This window comes from Bolinopsis microptera, chromosome 2 (assembly GCF_026151205.1).
Source record: "Bolinopsis microptera isolate Bmic1 chromosome 2, MBARI_Bmic_1.0, whole genome shotgun sequence".
Taxonomy (NCBI): Eukaryota; Metazoa; Ctenophora; class Tentaculata; order Lobata; family Bolinopsidae; genus Bolinopsis; species Bolinopsis microptera.
Window position 1 is genome coordinate 14,204,199 of NC_087073.1, and position 17,570 is coordinate 14,221,768.

At 38.8% G+C, this 17,570-nt stretch overlaps 1 long non-coding RNA gene across 1 annotated transcript; it reads left to right on the plus strand.

The window, feature by feature from the left end:
• Nucleotides 1-1,614: 1,614 nt before the first annotated feature.
• Nucleotides 1,615-8,533, plus strand: LOC134826350 (uncharacterized). The gene is made up of 2 exons (XR_010161692.1): nucleotides 1,615-1,699; nucleotides 8,202-8,533. It is a non-coding gene; the product is annotated as an uncharacterized LOC134826350 (long non-coding RNA).
• The last annotated feature ends 9,037 nt before the right edge of the window (nucleotides 8,534-17,570 follow it).

Here is a 17,570-nt window from a genome sequence, read left to right on the forward strand (position 1 = left end):
GGGGGGGGGGGGGGTGGGGGGGGGGGGGGGGGGGGGGGGGGGGGGGGGGGGGGGGGGGGGGGGGGGGGGGGGGGGGGGGGGGGGGGGGGGGGGGGGGGGGGGGTGGGGTGGGGGGGGGGGGGGGGGGGGGGGGGGGGGGTGGGTGGGGGGGGGGGGGGGTAGAGATGTCGAGATTAGTGGTTTTTATTGATGGAGTATTGGAGGTGGGATTTTAGAGGGGAAGTGAATGGGGATTTTGACTGTTTATCGACGCTTAAAAGTGAAAGTAAAGAGCGAAGAACATGTATCTTATGGTCTTAACAAGATTCTTGGGATTTTTGTGGGATGGTGTGGGGGACATCGTTCTCCAGAAGAAGAAGTTAAAAGATTGCCCCGAAGATCGAGAAAAAAGCTGAAATCATGCGGCGTTCATTGGAACCAAGTACCTAGAACTAAACCTTCCTGTAATTTTGATGGAGCCGGCATCCGCATCAATAAACGTCCATGAAGATCCACGCTGACTGTAAAATGGAATCAGATATTCATCGACCAGATGCGTAGGAAAAGATAGAGCAAGGCACCATTCCACATAAACAGGATGTTAAATTCCCAGATGATAGAACTCTTACAAAGTTAACTATTACCCGAGAGACATTTTAATTGGGATGGTGACAGGGAACTACCAACCTCATTTGGCCTGAACGTAATAAATGCAAACAAGAGCTTCCAACCAGAACCAGAACCTAAACATCCCTTGCAATTATATGTATCCGGATCCGCATCAAATATACCGTCCATGAAGATACCACGCTGCTGTAAAAGGATTGCAGATATTCATCAGACCAGATGCGAAAAGGAAAGATGATCAAGGCAAACCATTCCACATACGAGGGTATGTTAACTTCCCAGATGATAGAAACTTACAAGTTCAACTTTTACCCGGAGGAGGGCACGATTTATTGGGAGGTGACAAGGGGTACTTACCAACATCAGTTGGCCTACGACGTTAAATGCAAACAAGAGCTTCACCATAAACCAGAACCTAATCCTTCACAGCAATTTGATGTAGCGGTCCGCATCCCCCAATAAACGTCCATGAAGAACCACGCTGACAGTAAAAAGGAAACAGATATTCATCGACCGATCGAAAGGAAAGATGATCAAGGGCACCATTCCAATACAGGGTATGTAACTTCCCAGATGATAGAACTTAACAAGTTTCAATTTTTAACCCCGGAGGAGGGAGTCGATATATTGGGATGGTGACAGGGGTACTACCAACATCATTTGGCCTGACATAAATGCAACAAGAGCTTCAACAGAACCAGAAGTCCTAAACCATCCTGCTTATGATGGTAGCCGGATCCGCATCAATAAAACGTCCAGAAGATTCCACGCTGACTGTAAAATGGAATGCAGATATTCATCGACCAGATGCGAAAGGAAAGGATAGATAAGCACCAATCACATACAGGGTATGGTTAACTTCCAGATGATAGAACTTACAAGTTCAAAAAACTTTTAACCAAACCGGAGAGGGAACGATTTATTGGGAAGGTGACAGGGGTACACCCAACATCATATGGCCTGACGTTAAATGCGAACTTAGAAATCTAAGTGGATCAGTATTGTTACATGGGTGGTGGCAGAAGGACAGTAAGACGCCACCTGATTGGGCGAGATGTGCCCGACACTCCCACGTCAACAGTGAGATGACCAGGTCAGCAAAATTAATGTCATAAAATCAAAAACACATTAACACAAGGTATACTCATTGAAGTCTGTTTGTCCTCTCTGGGTGCATTTTTGAGTAATAACAAATCGAGAAAGTTATATTAGGAATGATCTTTTTCCGAAACTATCGAGAAAAGACAATTTTAAAAAAAATTATTTATCACCAATTCAATACATAATCAATAAATATATATCCGAATAAATTTGATTTAAAATTAAATGATACAAGTATGCTAGCAGCTAGCGCGCTTGTATTTGATAAATATTCACGCTGTTAAAATGGGTTTTTATCAGTGTAAGTTTTCCCGAAACTATCAGTGTAAGTTTGCCGTCCAACTGATTCCATCAGCGCGGTCAAAAGCTTTGCTGTATCGACTCTCATGTCGTTTGATTTTTCAACCAAAAGTTTGGAGAAATGCAATTTTGTGAAAAATTATATTTTTACCACGACTTACTGTGTCAGATCTAAAGAAAAAGTTAGCAAAATCGGAAAAATAGACTTGAATTTGTTTATATAATTTATAAAGCGTATGTTATTGCCCACGTTTAATAATAATAATAATAAATTGTGATAATTTGTGATTAAGTTTTCAGTATTAGTAATAGGTGTTTGCTGAATTACTGTATTATACACTCTGTGGCCAGCTCTTATGTGTCCCATCTCTTGCCCTGCAAGCCCTGTTTCTTGTTTATAAACAACAATGTTTATTACATAATTATAATATGTTGTATAAATACAACATATTATAATTATGTAATAAACATTTATTGTAGTGTAGGATTGTTTGAATTTCTATTTGCTAAGTCATTTAATATGCATTTTGTGTTTGTTTCTCCCGTTTTTCTTCCCTTGTGTTGCAAGTCCTGTCTCTTGTAAAAACAACCACTTTTGTAGATACACACAGTCTCTACGCCTTTATCCTCTGGTCCCTAGGGTCAGCTGACTCCGGGCCAGAGGAAAATTACCGATTGCCAAGGTTTGATGCCTAGGCAGTCGAGACCTCTTATTGAGACCTGATATAATAATAATACTGTGTCATGCAATCACTTTACAACCGATATATATATATAGGTGCCTGAGGTTTCGTTATGTTTAGTTTTACATCTTTTTATTCTCTAAAATGTGCTAAAATTAAATTTCTTGTTTCATTGAGTTATGTTCATATTACCACAAAACCGATCAAAATGTCGTAGCCAATCTTTGCACGTGCAAGTTAAACATCGTTACTATGGTTACTATGCAACTTGTATTTGTTTACCTAATTTGCACGTGGGCGGTCGTACATACATGCATACAAAGATAATTCTTTGAATTATAATAATGACTAGAAAGATGAAGCTAGTAGTATTCTTTGAAAGAAAGTTTTAATCGTATCAAAAAATATCCATCCCAACCAAAGATACAGCCGTGTGCATTACAACACCGTAGCTATGTAACCTTTTGGTTTTTGCCTAACTTCCTATTTTTCATCTAATTTTCACGTGGGCGGTCGTTCATACATACAAAAACAATTCTTTGAATTATGATATAGACTAGAAAGCCCGTGGTCACAGGGAGGCAGCTAATAGGTTCTTTGGTAATCAGTTTTTATAGCATCAACAAATATCCATCATAACCGAAGATACATCCGATTAAAAATTAGCTCTCACTGAACACTTTTTTTTTTTTTTTTTTTTTTTTTTAAAGACCCGAGGGCCACCCTTAAGGGCTTTGAAACCGGTTTATTGACAATATAATATATAATAAATAAACTGAAATCGTAACATTCATGTCAATACTAACTGAAATAATATAAGCTGTAGTTAAAATAATAATACTTACTGTCACTTAATTAAGATATATGATGTAATAAAATGAATCTCTTTATTTCCACACTAATTCTCACACCAAGCTTTAATTCACACACCAAAACTTTTAAATTTTATCAGATTACAAATGTCCTAATATATACGTCTCTTGTCTTTTAGTTAAAAAGTCAGGGGTGCAGCCGTTTAACTTCAATTAAGATTAAAACAATTCATCACGCTGGATCACGATGTTATTCTATCAAAATCAGCTAGGCGATATTTGAATTGATTGCTGGGCTCTGTGTGGTACTGTGTAGTGGTAAGTGGGTGTGTGTGCGCGTGGTTGTTATTATGATGCGTTGAGATCAGCTACGTTGATGATATGTGATTGTGCGTGTTGTGCTGATAAGGCTTTAATTGAGCAATGGCCAGGAGTACTATCAGTAAACTAGTAGCAGGTCTGGCAGTGAAAATTTTCCGATTTCAAAAGTGGTCGGTAATTATTAGTTTTGAAGTGCTTTTGTAACTAAGAAGTTTATTGAGTGAGTGCCTCATGATAGTTTACTAATACTAAGTTATGTTGTGGGGTGTGTGATTTTGTGACCGTTGAGATTTCCTTAAACCTGGAATATTATTCAGTAAAAAGGTTTTCCAGCTTTCCTCGTTGTTGCCTCTTGATTGGTGTTCCAATAGCACACGTTTTGCATTAGACTTGTAAATGTTTATTGAAAATAAGCTGGGAAGACAAGTTATATTTAAGTTTGTTTCAGTGATGGCAAGCAGTGGACCTTTAAAAAATACTGATTGTCTAAAAGTGTTACTACCGTATGTAAGAAGCCAGTCAGAGCTAGTCTCATGGCTGGAGTTAACTGTCGGGATATTACTTGGAAAAAGGCCTTTGATTGATTTTGGCACTGTTTCAGGGAAGTATTTCATCCTGTGCATTAATATAAGTGCGTTCTTCACGATTATTCCATGAATAGTGAGAATTCCATACTCTTTAAAGCTATCCCTCGTGTGTGCAGGCAATTGGCCGTCCTTGTAGAAATAGTTGACGTAACCTGGCATAACCATTCTCACACCTTGTTTCTGTTTTGTGAATAGTGACTCAATGTGTGATTTGGCTGCGAAACCCCAAACGAGGGAGCAGAAATTGAGGTGGGATTGAACAAAGCTGTGATAAATTTGAAGCCTTACTTTTAACGGTAAGTGCCGTTTAATTTTGTACATGATACCCATGTATCTATTCATCCTGGCCCTAACGGCATGTATGTGTTTGCTCCACGTTAATTTATCATCGATTATTACTCCGAGGAAACGTGCCTCAGTCACTTGATCTATCACTACTCCAGCTATGGAAACATTAATGTTAGAAAGGGTTGTCGTTCTATGATTGCTAAATACCATAAAGTGAGTTTTTTTGAGATTGAGAGCAAGTCCGTTGCTATCAACCCATTTGATCAGGAGCGAGGTTATTTGATTTAGTTTGAACTGAACCTCTTGCTCGGTGTAACCAGTAACTATGATATTCGCATCGTCTGCGTACAGTATAAACTTAGCTAAATTTGTGATGTTTGGAAGGTCGTTGATATAGATCACAAAGAGTAATGGTCCCAAAATCGACCCCTGGGGTACTCCAAACTGGATTTCTTTGGGCCTCGAGTCTTCTCCACCGACAGTCACGAATTGGTGGCGGCCGCTCAGATAGGACTCGAACCATTTAAGTGCTGAACCTTTAATGCCGTAATGTTCCAGTTTTTTTAGTAGTATAGGATGTTCAATAACGTCAAAAGCTTTAGAGTAGTCAAGAAGAAGCAGCACAGCAATTTGCTTACTGTTGAGAGAGTGTAGAATACTATTTTGAGCATTAAGTAAAGCGTGTTCACATGACATGCCAGGCCTAAAACCGTACTGGCTTTCAAAAAGTGATCCATTGAAGTCTAAAAATTCAAGAACTCGACTATGCATAAGTTTTTCGTATATTTTCGAGAAAGAGCTTAGCAAAGAGATTGGTCTGTAATTAGTAACTTCTGTTTTAGAGCCACCTTTGTGTATCGGAACAACTCGTGCCGATTTTAGAGCATTTGGAAATATTCCCTCAGTAAAGGAAGAATTTATGATTACGGCCAACGTTTTTGTGAATTTCGTATCTAAGCTTGCAAGCTTCATTGGTTCAATTTTTGTGTCAAGTGTCGCTTTGTTCTTGAATTTTTTTACTACTTTACTGATTTCAGAGGGCGTAACAGGTCTTAACTCAATACTGCTAGTACCTATATCCGTCCTACGTCCGTCCTGTAAGAATTCTTCAAAACCTCCTGGATCGAAAGTTTGCCTAGCACTTATCTGGGACACCACGATATGAAAATCATTTAAGCTGATTGGGTGCCGTATTAACTGTGTGGGAACTAGGTCAAATTGGGTGAAGTTGTCGGTCACCCGATACACCCATACTTTGATTGTCTTATTTGTGACTCTATATACTTGGGTCAATTTCTATTGATCCCGTTTAATGCAACATAAAAATTAGCATCAGATAATAGAACGCTGCTCCTTCGTTTTCCGAAGACTGCTTTTACTATCTTATTATATATAAAGCGAAACGATATATATCCGTACCATTTTACTGACACCATGGCATCAACTTTAACACGATTTTCCGCAAAAACCGTAAGAGATATAAAATTAAAACTGAAACTTTTTTGACTGGGTCAAATGTCTTAAATGCCTTCAAATCAGCATGAAAAAATAAAAAATTTGCCAAGAAATAAAAATTTTAGTGCCCAAAATTTGGACCCCAAGTGGTGTCTCTTAAGTCTCGACACCACTTAAGGGTTAGACGGGTTGCTGCTAGTTGTTTTAGATTATCATGCCTTCACTTCAGTCAAACAATACTTCTGGCTTAAGACTTAAGAGTTGTAAGATTGGATTATAAATAGATAAACGACTTCAAGAATTCGTATTGTGTATCGTTGAATAAAGCTTAGTTTCATTGTTTTTCATTGTTCACTAAATTCAGTGTTCTATCTTAAAGCTGAGCAGTGACGAATTTGTTTTTCAGTAGAAAATATGACTCTACCAAACATTTTATCACAAGTCTGGTGCCACACATCTTCACTCCTGGGACTTCTCGGAAACAGCTTCGTGATCTACTCAACATTTTACCACAAAGCTATCAAGTTGGACAAGCTCTTAGTATGGATCATTCAGAACTTGGCAGTGTCAGATCTTATCGCTAACAATATCCTTATCTTGATTCCTGTCATCACTCATCATATCTCTCTATGCGAACAATCGATGGGTTTTTGGAGACACTTTCTGCAAGGCGATGTTCATCTACAAGTACACAGGATGTGTGGCTAACGTATTCTTGATAAATACCTTGGCGTTCAATAAAATAATGAGATGCCTGTTAGATTGCTCCAAAAAACAGCGGTGGTTCATAACAGTTATCACTATCATTGTGGCGATGATACTTCCTTTCTACTTCTTCTACGGAGCCATAGTTGAGCGTATCTTTATTGTTGATTTCTCGATTGCTCAATGCATGTGTGGGTCGAACCGTACAGCATTTCCTAAAAGCTGGCATTTATATTTTGATTATCTTACGACTATACTTCTGAATGGATTGCCTTGTCTGACTTTGATTCTTATGAACACTTTTCTAGTGATCTACGCAGTCAATAAAACGAGAAATCCAGTAAACAAGAAGAATGTCCTGATAGTCCTTCTAGTAACCGCATCCTTCTTGATTTCGGTGTTTCCGTACTTCATCTATTACCTTATTCATGGTACTGTTTTGTGGGCTGACACTGACTATATCCTGCGTCTCGTGACTTTTACGATGTTCCTTTCATTTTGGTCCAATCCAATTATCTACTTCTTCACCAACAATCACTTCCAAAAATTCTCCATCAACATAGTTCCCACAACAAGAAGTTATATTTACAGGGATTAGTATAGTGAATCAGTAACTTCACGAACAGAATCAGTGTTACAACGCTTCAGGGCTAGTCTACAAGGCAGGCAATGTACCCTTAGGCCCAAAAGTGCATCCCTATATGCAGAACCGGGAGCTGTGAGCCACTTTTGGCTTAATTTCGTTAGCACAAGTATGAGCTGGCCTTGCCAAAGTCGAACCTAACTTTGAACTTTTTTATGATTTAACTAAATGAAAATCAACAGCTCAATTAGGGTGTATTTCTTGTTACCGCTAACCGCATGTCTTTGATTACTGCTGTCCTTTTATTAGTGCATTTTATGCTGCACAGTGTTTCTTGGCAAGAGTGAGCGCGTAGTTGCTTGCACTTCGTTACTTTTATCATGTCCCTATCGTATCGTTTAAAGTAGAAATCTTTCAAATTAGAAACCAATTTTAATGTAATAGATCAATACTTATGATCCTGAGGAATAATGCTTGGGATCAAAATTTGAGCGAGATTTATTCATTTACTTACTCTCGATATTGAATTACTGAAATGAATTTCTGTAAAATGTTTATCAGTTTCTCAGTTTTTACCTTATTATCGCATTTACATGTTACTGCTACTTTCTGGGCAACAGTAAACGATGAAAACTCGTAGAATTTTGAAGCCCGTTCGAAATACTGTGAAAATAAACTCAATATGCTTAACAATCACACGCACACGCAAGTAACAGTTGTCGTATTCTCATAAAATATCGTTAACATTCGATACTTTCAGGTTTGTGGACGACATGTCGAAGACGAACAAGGATTTTAAACTCTTCTGAGATCAGGATACACGAGACTCTATGATATTGCTTAAGCGACGGTGGAAAATTGCATGACAAATATGTTAAGAGATATTATCAATAGTAAACATTAATTTTCCGTTAACGTATCAATGTTGACTAAAAATGCTGATGATGTTAAAGTATAAATCTACATTGTATTAATTCCACGATCAATATGATTTCTGCTAATTCTTTGGATGGTTCCTTAGTAATTCAGGGTATATTTCTGGTTTAATGTTTAATCGTTTTTTATGCATACAATTTAAACCGTTTTATTCAAGTAGTTTGTTTTCGAATATCGATGGAGAATTCGTATTATGGAACGCGCGAACGTCGAATCAAATTAGTATACAGATAGTTTTCATTGCTTAAATTTAGTGTAACGTAAAGCAGCCGCGCACATGCTGGCGCTGCACGTTTCTGCAAAATTTGATTGTGCTATGAGGCAGGAGGCTTGACTGTTGAAAGCAAGCAAGCATGGTTTTACACTAGGGGGTAAACAGTGGTCAATGAAAGGTGAATCTTGTCGTATTTGTCACTTAGAAGGCCAATGTGTACGTTAATTCACGTGCTTTGTGAGTGTTACCATGACAACCAGAAATATGTCTTATGTGAAAGTCCATGAATTTGTCAAAGTGGTTGCATTCAGAGCTCATGTCTCGATCAGTTACGTGAGAAAGTATGGGGAAGTTCAAAAGGTTATTCAATAAACGGAGACGACGGTCAAAATCCCTCGATGACTTGTCTCTTCTGTCCGTATCCACTACATCCAGCGTAATGAAATCTACTAGTCCATCTAGCGTGAAGAGGCAACTGAAAATGAAATACAATTCATTGGCCGAGTATTCCAAACAGAAGATGGTTAGACTAAAAAGGAATCATAGTGCGGAGAGTCTCAGGACGGTCCGAAGTAACTACAGCATCGACACTGATCCCTCGGAGTCTAGTAACGAGGAAATGGATCGTCACGTGGTAACACAGAACAGAAGCAGACATATTGAATTTGAACCGCACCGCAACGGTGACATATTCAGGCTGCGAGTCATCGTCATTTCGTTCTTCTTCACTTTAGCGTACGCTGTAGTACTCTTGCCTATTTTATTCGTTTAGACCCAGAAAATGTGACTATGTTTTTAGTAGTATAATTCACTTAGTAATAGTAATTCAACATTTTATTGAGCATTTTAGGACAGGACATTGCAACAGCCTGTAATTAAATATATTTTAAAAATCTAACTTAAGCTGTCAAGATGTCCTTGATTTTTTTTGAAAGAAGCGTGATCCATGAACCATTATCTTTACCGATTCAATACAATTAAATATTCGATTTTACTTTCTGATTGCGTGACTTGATTACATATTACATAATTTGTATGACATTATGATTAACAGAATTATAACATTAACGTTTATTCCACGATTATCAATTAATCTAAATAAAGAGCAGTCTGCACAGATTAGATAGACTATAAATTAACATTTAACAGTCAACTGTTCTAATTCGACTTGGCAACGCCAAAAAAGTTACGCTTGTGATGCAGTGACGTGCTGTGAATATAAATATAATAGTGCATAATATATATACGACTCATAATATTCAACGTTGACAATCATTCATTATCCCTGTCAACTGATAGCTCATAATTGTGATTCAAAGATTCAGTGTCCAGTATCCGGTATCCAGTATTGAGTGTCCTCAGTTCAAATGATATTGCATGTTTATAAAGTTACCACTCATAAATATTTAAATAAAAGTATTAAACCTCGTATCTTGAGATGTAATAAAAACTCCACGGAGAATGCACCTGTTTCGGTGTACTGTGTGTAGAATTCGTTTCCTTACAAGGAAAAAACACACATTATTGTGATTTCAACACTTTGGTTTCTTAATTAGACAATAATTACTGCCGGTACATGAGCCCCGGCCGTCTGACAAGCTTTAACTGGTTTTAGTAATTGTGTGAATCAGCGTGTGTTTCCACAGTGATCTGAGAGAAAAAACTCAATGTGAGACTTGATTAATTATTCCATTGTCCGAAATGTCAGTTTACTGTTCGGAAATTACTGTTTAGTACACTTGCTTTTGTTTTCATTAACTCGGCTTACACTCTGACACTTATTGCTTACTGTCTTTACAAAATGATTATAGCTGGTTTCTCGATATGTTATTCAATATTTATACGAATCATCGGATATGATTTTTATAATCGAACTTGCTTTTGTTCTACTGATTCTGCTAAGAATCTCCAACTTATTTTGTTAAAGGTTATAGTTAGGTAACGCAGTTCTTCTCGAAATTCACAGCTCATGTCCAGATTTACTTGCCCTTGCTAGTGCTACTGGTTCTGGAGTGGGGTTAATGAATTGACCTAAGCTGACATGACTGAAAGTGAAACGCCTGAATAAACCTGGTATGGAACTGTGAAATAAAAGGTACCCAGAAATGGTTAATCATTGAATTACGCAACACATAATCCCATCCGCTGGTGCCCCATGGTAATAAGATTGACTGGTGGCCACTGTCCACTCATTGTACATGTGCTCTGCCTGTACGATCTCTCCCCGTGGGACAGAGCTACTGTTACCAGGCTCTGTCTGTACGATCTCTTCCTCGTGGGACAGAGCTACGGTTACCAGGCTCTGTCTGTACGATCTCTCCCCCGTTGGACAGAGCTACGGTTTATACCAGGCTCTGTCTGTACGATCTCTCCCCCGTGGGACAGAGCTACTGTTACCAGGCTCTGTCTGTACGATCTCTCCCCCGTTGGACAGAGCTACTGTTACCAGGCTCTGTCTGTACGATCTCTCCCCCGTGGGACAGAGCTACTGTTACCAGGCTCTGTCTGTACGATCTCTCCCCCGTGAGACAGAGTTACTGTTACCAGTCTCTGTCTGTACGATCTCTCCCCAGTCCCCCGTAGGACAGAGCTACGGTTACCAGGCTCTGTCTGTACAATCTCTCCCCCGTGGGACAGAGCTACTGTTACCAGGCTCTGTCTGTACGATCTCTCCCCCGTGGGACAGAGCTACTGTTACCAGGCTCTGTCTGTACGATCTCTCCCCCGTGGGACAGAGCTACTGTTACCAGGCTCTGTCTGTACGATCTCTCCCCCGTGGGACAGAGCTACTGTTACCAGGCTCTGTCTGTACGATCTCTCCCCCGTGGGACAGAGCTACTGTTACCAGGCTCTGTCGGTACGATCTCTCCCCCGTTGGACAGAGCTACTGTTACCAGGCTCTGTCTGTACGATCTCTCCCCAGTCCCCCGTAAGACAGAGCTACTGTTACCAGGCTCTGTCTGTACGATCCCTCCCCCGTTGGACAGAGCTACTGTTATACCAGGCTCTGTCTGTACGATCTCTCCCCCGTGGGACAGAGCTACTGTTACCAGGCTCTGTCTGTACGATCTCTCCCCCGTGAGACAGAGCTACTGTTACCAGGCTCTGTCTGTACGATCTCTCCCCAGTCCCCCGTAGGACAGAGCTACAGGCATCAATGAGGCTCTTAATAATTTTCTTGTTTAACTTATTGTTGCTCATCAAGTTACTCAGTTTAACACAATCCATCTAATCAACAGTATTTATAATTTGACAGTTTGGGGCATGACGGTCCGCGTTTTTTCCTGTACATTTCATTCGCCGTTTGTAAACCTTAAATTTTGTAACGAGTGTTCCCTGCTTGACATTTATGGTGCTAGTAGTCTAGTACCGCTCGATAAGCCAGTGAGCTACAGGTTGGGAGGCAACTTATTATTACAGTACTAACCTCTAGCCAGTTACTAAGATGAGCAGTGGCGCCGTCTGTTATAGCTGAGTCTGCTATAAGTTCACTACGTTAATATGTTATCTGCATCAGCAGCTAACGAGTACTAATAATACTTCATTATTCAATAGATTACCTCTTTATAATGCTCAAAATTTCAATATCAAACGACTTAATGATCTGGTAGGTCGCATAATCGGCAGCTTTATGATCATTAAGGGAGCTGCTACAATCAGTATTAAATAACTAGACACGTGAATTGTGAGATTCTGAAACATGAAGGGCAGGATTTAATCGAATAGGTTAGTAATTTCCCTTTTAATTTGCACGTGTATCGTAGCTATAAGCTATGAAGTCTTAATAACGGAGAGATGATGTATTATATTTGATGTTGACTTTTTGTCAAGAAACAACTTTTACCTATGCGAGCAGTCTGCAGTTTACACTATCTTGAAAGGGCCTTCTCCTGTCTCGATTAACTGTGCCTCTCTGTTAAAGGTCGTGTTTCATTTTCTCAGGTGGCTTCGTCATCGAAACCAGCAATCAGACATTACCATGGTATATGGTATTATGAAACCTGAAGATAGTTATAATCACTATTCGATGCTCAAATTATAGCTGTCTCAAATTTCACGCGATCAGCTTCCGAACAGTTAAATTGATTTTCTACCAAGTTCTATAACAGAGACACGGTTGCTTTCACTATATAACAATTGCCGGCATATAGCTCTAATTACTTCTGAAAAGGAAGTTGCTAATAAAATTCTGTCAGCTTTATTGTTTGTTGCTCAAGCTTTTAAGAACTATCCCTCGCTAAGGCAGCTTTGTCTCGTGATTGTGTGCACTCAGCACTGTACTGTTATTTTGGTTCGTTGCTCCATCAGTAAACCAAAAAGCCACATTATGCAGGTCGCATATATACAGTAGTACTGCCCCAGACTCTCAGGTCTCACGCCCCCCCCCCCCCCCCCAACATTACATTTACATTGTCATCAAATGATTCATTCCTTTAACCATGACCATTAACGTTATTGGCATTGCTATGAGATTTACGTCAATAAAACCACTGGACAGCTCCAATGAAGACAAAATTGCCATTGACAGTGGCTAAGTTTTCGGTCGTATTTCTGGACAAGATACTCGAAGGGCAGTCGTTTTGTCTTTTTCTATGAAAACCGTTAAAATAGAATTTATTTATAGCGTTGATGCTTGTTATGAACAGAAAAAACGTCATTATGTGCATTGGTCAGAAACCAAATGAAAATAATACAGTCCACCATCAATAATTTATTAATTATAATTGTCAGGGTTAGATTGAAATCTCCTAATTAAACAGTGGCCAATAAATTGTGCCGTCATTCTAATTGCTCGGTTAAAGTGAAATCATTACACTTTTCAAGTGCACTTTGAGAAGTGTATTCCTCAAGGATAAGCCGTCAGCGGTGACCAATGAGCGATATTTAATGCAATAGCAGGTATTATTATATGTACACACCACAAGTAAACGGCAACCCTCCCCAAATCAACCTGCAATGTGCTAAATACTTACACTGTACGGCTAGTTCCGGCACTATCCCAATTTAGGTATTATCGAACAGTTTTTTTGCTGTTGTGTCTGCTTTTTCTTGCTTTTTTAAAAATAACAACCTCGAGGTTTGGCAAATAAAAAGAAAATGCAGCCGTTTCCAAATCAAGACCGTTTTCAGAACAATATTACCCTCGTAAAAATAACCAAGATAAACGGCCGACCGCGTTGTTATGGCCATTTGTCCTTTAATTATAATTACAACATGGGGTCTGGCACTCTGAGTGTGGCTATAGTATCACCTATAATATAATATATATTATATAATATACACTATATTATAGTGTAACCCGTGCCTACGGCCGGTACTTCAATGACAATATTGCAGTTGAATTGCATAAATATAATAAACAGTGCAAAAGTTGGAACGGTGCAAAAGTATGAACTCGCTCAGTCGAAACTGGCCGCATTAGAGTAAATTTAATTCTGAGCGCCCAACACGTATCCAATGGTAATACTTAATAGGCTCCACTGCCAGTGCCAAATTAACTAATTATTTACTAATCTGTAATTTGGGGAGCTGTAAATGAGGAGAGAGAGTGTGTGAGAGAGGGGGCGAAAAAGTTAGACACTTTAATATCATATTTGGGGTACGAAACCATCAATTAAACCACTTACCAACGGCCGAATTTTTAAAAATTTGCTTATTCGCTTTGTCGGAGTATTGTCGCAACTATACCGAAAAAACCAGTTTCATAACTAACCGTTTTCTTGATTAAGCCGCTCGTTTATTGGGATTATTAGCATAGATAATCACTAACCCTGGTCATATTATATGATCGACACTACCTGCGACCAATATCTGCAAAACACTATCCAATATCACAGCCAATTCCATTACCAGTACCACAGTACCAGGCACCGAATGTACGAGCACTGGGGTGGTAATTACATGCCAGTGAATTTCTTACCAGTCAAGGGAGCTGCTCACAGTTTGGTGTTACTTTGTTTCTCTATACACCACTATACCTCTTTACCTGTATAGTGCTATAGTGCGGTTATCTCTCTAGATCGAGGGCATTTTATGATAATTGAACCAGAACTAATCCATTTAAATTCCGTTGGTCAAGTTATCAAAATATTGATCATAGCTTCTGCAATTTTCACTGTTACTTCACGGTGCTTATTAAAAAGTTTAAGCTTTACCAATAGTATGCGTACCCGACGGGGTTGTATCGTATTATATTATATTGTACATAAATCAATTTGAGTAAACATTTATCAGTAGACTAAAAGCCGGTCCCCAATCAATCAAATAAATCTGTGTCCACTCCTTCTTAATCTTACGTCACGAGGACGAACTGTCACGAACTACAAATTATGAGCTGCATTTCAATTTGGTGTAAAGATTTAAATTCTAATTTTCCCTGAAATTGAAAGAAAATATCTAATGATCAATGTTCTGTCATGGTTCGTAGTTAGAGGTGCAGACTGTGAAAATAATGTGAGGTGAGCAGCGCAGTTAAACTCGCTTCAAATAGAACATCGTAATATGTAATAATATAATGAATTGTCAAAGGCAAATTGCAATGATCAAACTGTTATGTCATAATATCTCCGTTCACAAATTTGTGAAATTTACTTTTCCTTCCGTTTTTCCCCGATACATTGTCCAACACAAATTTACTCTTCGTTTTCATTTTGTCAATAAGTGTTGTTCCTTTGTTACGGTTCATCTTGCTTAAGTCTTGAGGAAAATTCATTGCGCTCTGTTCAAATTTTCCTCTTGTAAAGTTACTTAGCAATAAAAATAGGAAATTAAATCAAACCTGTTAACTAGCCAATCAACAATAATCTGCACAATCCAACATCAGACCGTCTACAGTTTTATTTACAACTCATTAATCCTACCTTGTCCCTCTTACTCGTACTCCAAGTTCTATTTATAAACTAACTATGCGGAACGTACCGATTTACGTAAGTGCTATTTCTTATCTCCCTAGTTCATATCTCCCTAATAGAATTTCAATATTTTTGAATGAATTTATCATAGATTGATGCGTATAACTGCTATGACAAGGTTGTATTAGATGTTGATTTGATGCCTTTTCGGTGAGTATTAAGCAGTGCCCACGTTTGAAAAACTGTCATCCACCATCACTGAAATTTGTTTAGAATTTACCAAACCTTGCATTTTAAATTTAAAGAAGTTCAGGGCTTCTCACATGATATCCGTTAGGCTACGTTTATTATTATTACAGATGAAGCCTGAAAGATGCAGTATCCTTTGCAGTTGGCTGTATCATTTGATTTTGGACTAAATTACAAACTATTAAGTTAAATATAAGTTACATATAATATGTGTATTCTGATTACGTATATTAAGATAAAGGCTAATATTACATAACGGTTAATGCCATGGTTAAATGATTAAATTTTAACAAATTTGTCTTGTTTCTTTCTAAGCATCAAAACACTGACTGGTAACGCTCAGAATGACAAGTCAATTAGTCTTTATTCCAAAGTTTTGTATTTGCTTGATTGATTGTAAGTTATAAAATAATTTTCATTTTGTAACGACATTTTGCATAGAACTTATTGCAATTTCTTAAGGGGGGGGGGGGGGGGGGGGGGGGGGGGGGGGGTGGGGGGGGGGGGTTCACCCTGATTTTTTCGTGAAACTTGGTTTCGAGATAGCAGTTGACCAACAAACTAGGACCAGTGACCGAACTTTTGAGGGGGTCCCGGACCCCAACCGCCAAACGGTGCTCGCGGGGCAGCCACGCCCATATTTTGTCCAAATTATGCCCAATTTAGCCAAATACCCTGAACATGCCCAAAATCCAGATTTTAGGTGCTCTACTTGTAGCTAGTGGTCCCCTGAACTCGTATATGAATTTTCATCAAGATTAGACAATAAATGACTGAGTTATGACCAAAAAAACCATATGACCATATTTGGGCATACGCACCAAATTTGATCGATTTTGGCCCATATATTGGTCAAAATCGATCAAACCAACTTTATATGGAAGGTAAGCCTATACTACACATTATCTATGATTATCAGCTCAGTATCTACCTAACTGTGGATTCTGTGTTCAAATAATCGCAAAAAATTAACAAAATTGCCCATATCTCAGTTCGCGATATTTGCAAAACTGATTTCGCTCAAAACAATAGAACTCAATAGGGTTTCAATATTTTTACATGAAATTTTCAGAATCAACGTAGAATCGCATTTCGATCTTAAGTTTTGGGACAGAATTTTGAGTTAGGCCTTTAAAAAAATTTGGCGGCCAAATTCAAAAATTTGCAATGCGAGATTCAGGATTTGGCATTGCAATGTGTAGTATAGGCTTACCTTCCATATAAAGTTGGTTTCATACAAAAATATTGATATTTGACCAATATATGGGCCAAAATCGATCAAATTTGGTGCGTATGCCCAAATATGGTCATATGGTTTTTTGCTCATAACTCAGTAATTTTTTGTCCAATCTTGATGAAAATTCATATACGAGTTCAGGGGACTACAATCTGGATTTTGGGCATGTTCAGGGTATTTGGCTAAATTGGGCATAATTTGGACAAAATATGGGCGTGGCTGCCCCGCGAGCACCGTTTGGCGGTTGGGGTCTGGGACCCCCTCAAAAGTTCGGTCACTGGTCATAGTTTGTTGGTCAACTACTATCTCGAAACCAAGTTTCACAAAAAAATCAGGGTGAACCCCCCCCCCCCCCCCCCTTAAGAGATGTGGGGTTCTCGTAGATCAGGTGACGTATGCAAGTAAAGCGTAACCGCGGCAGAGAATTTCACTATTCTCTGATTTGTTACCATGGTTATTATACGGCTCATTCACTAACCATTTCCTCAAGAAAACCCCAATGCACACCTCATTGTTCAGGAACGTGTAATATTACAACTTCCCATTCGGGTATAATTGCACCAAAACACAATGCACTCATGTTCACCCAATATTTGCTATTTAACTTTGACATTTAACAGTATTTCAACAATATTGCTGGAT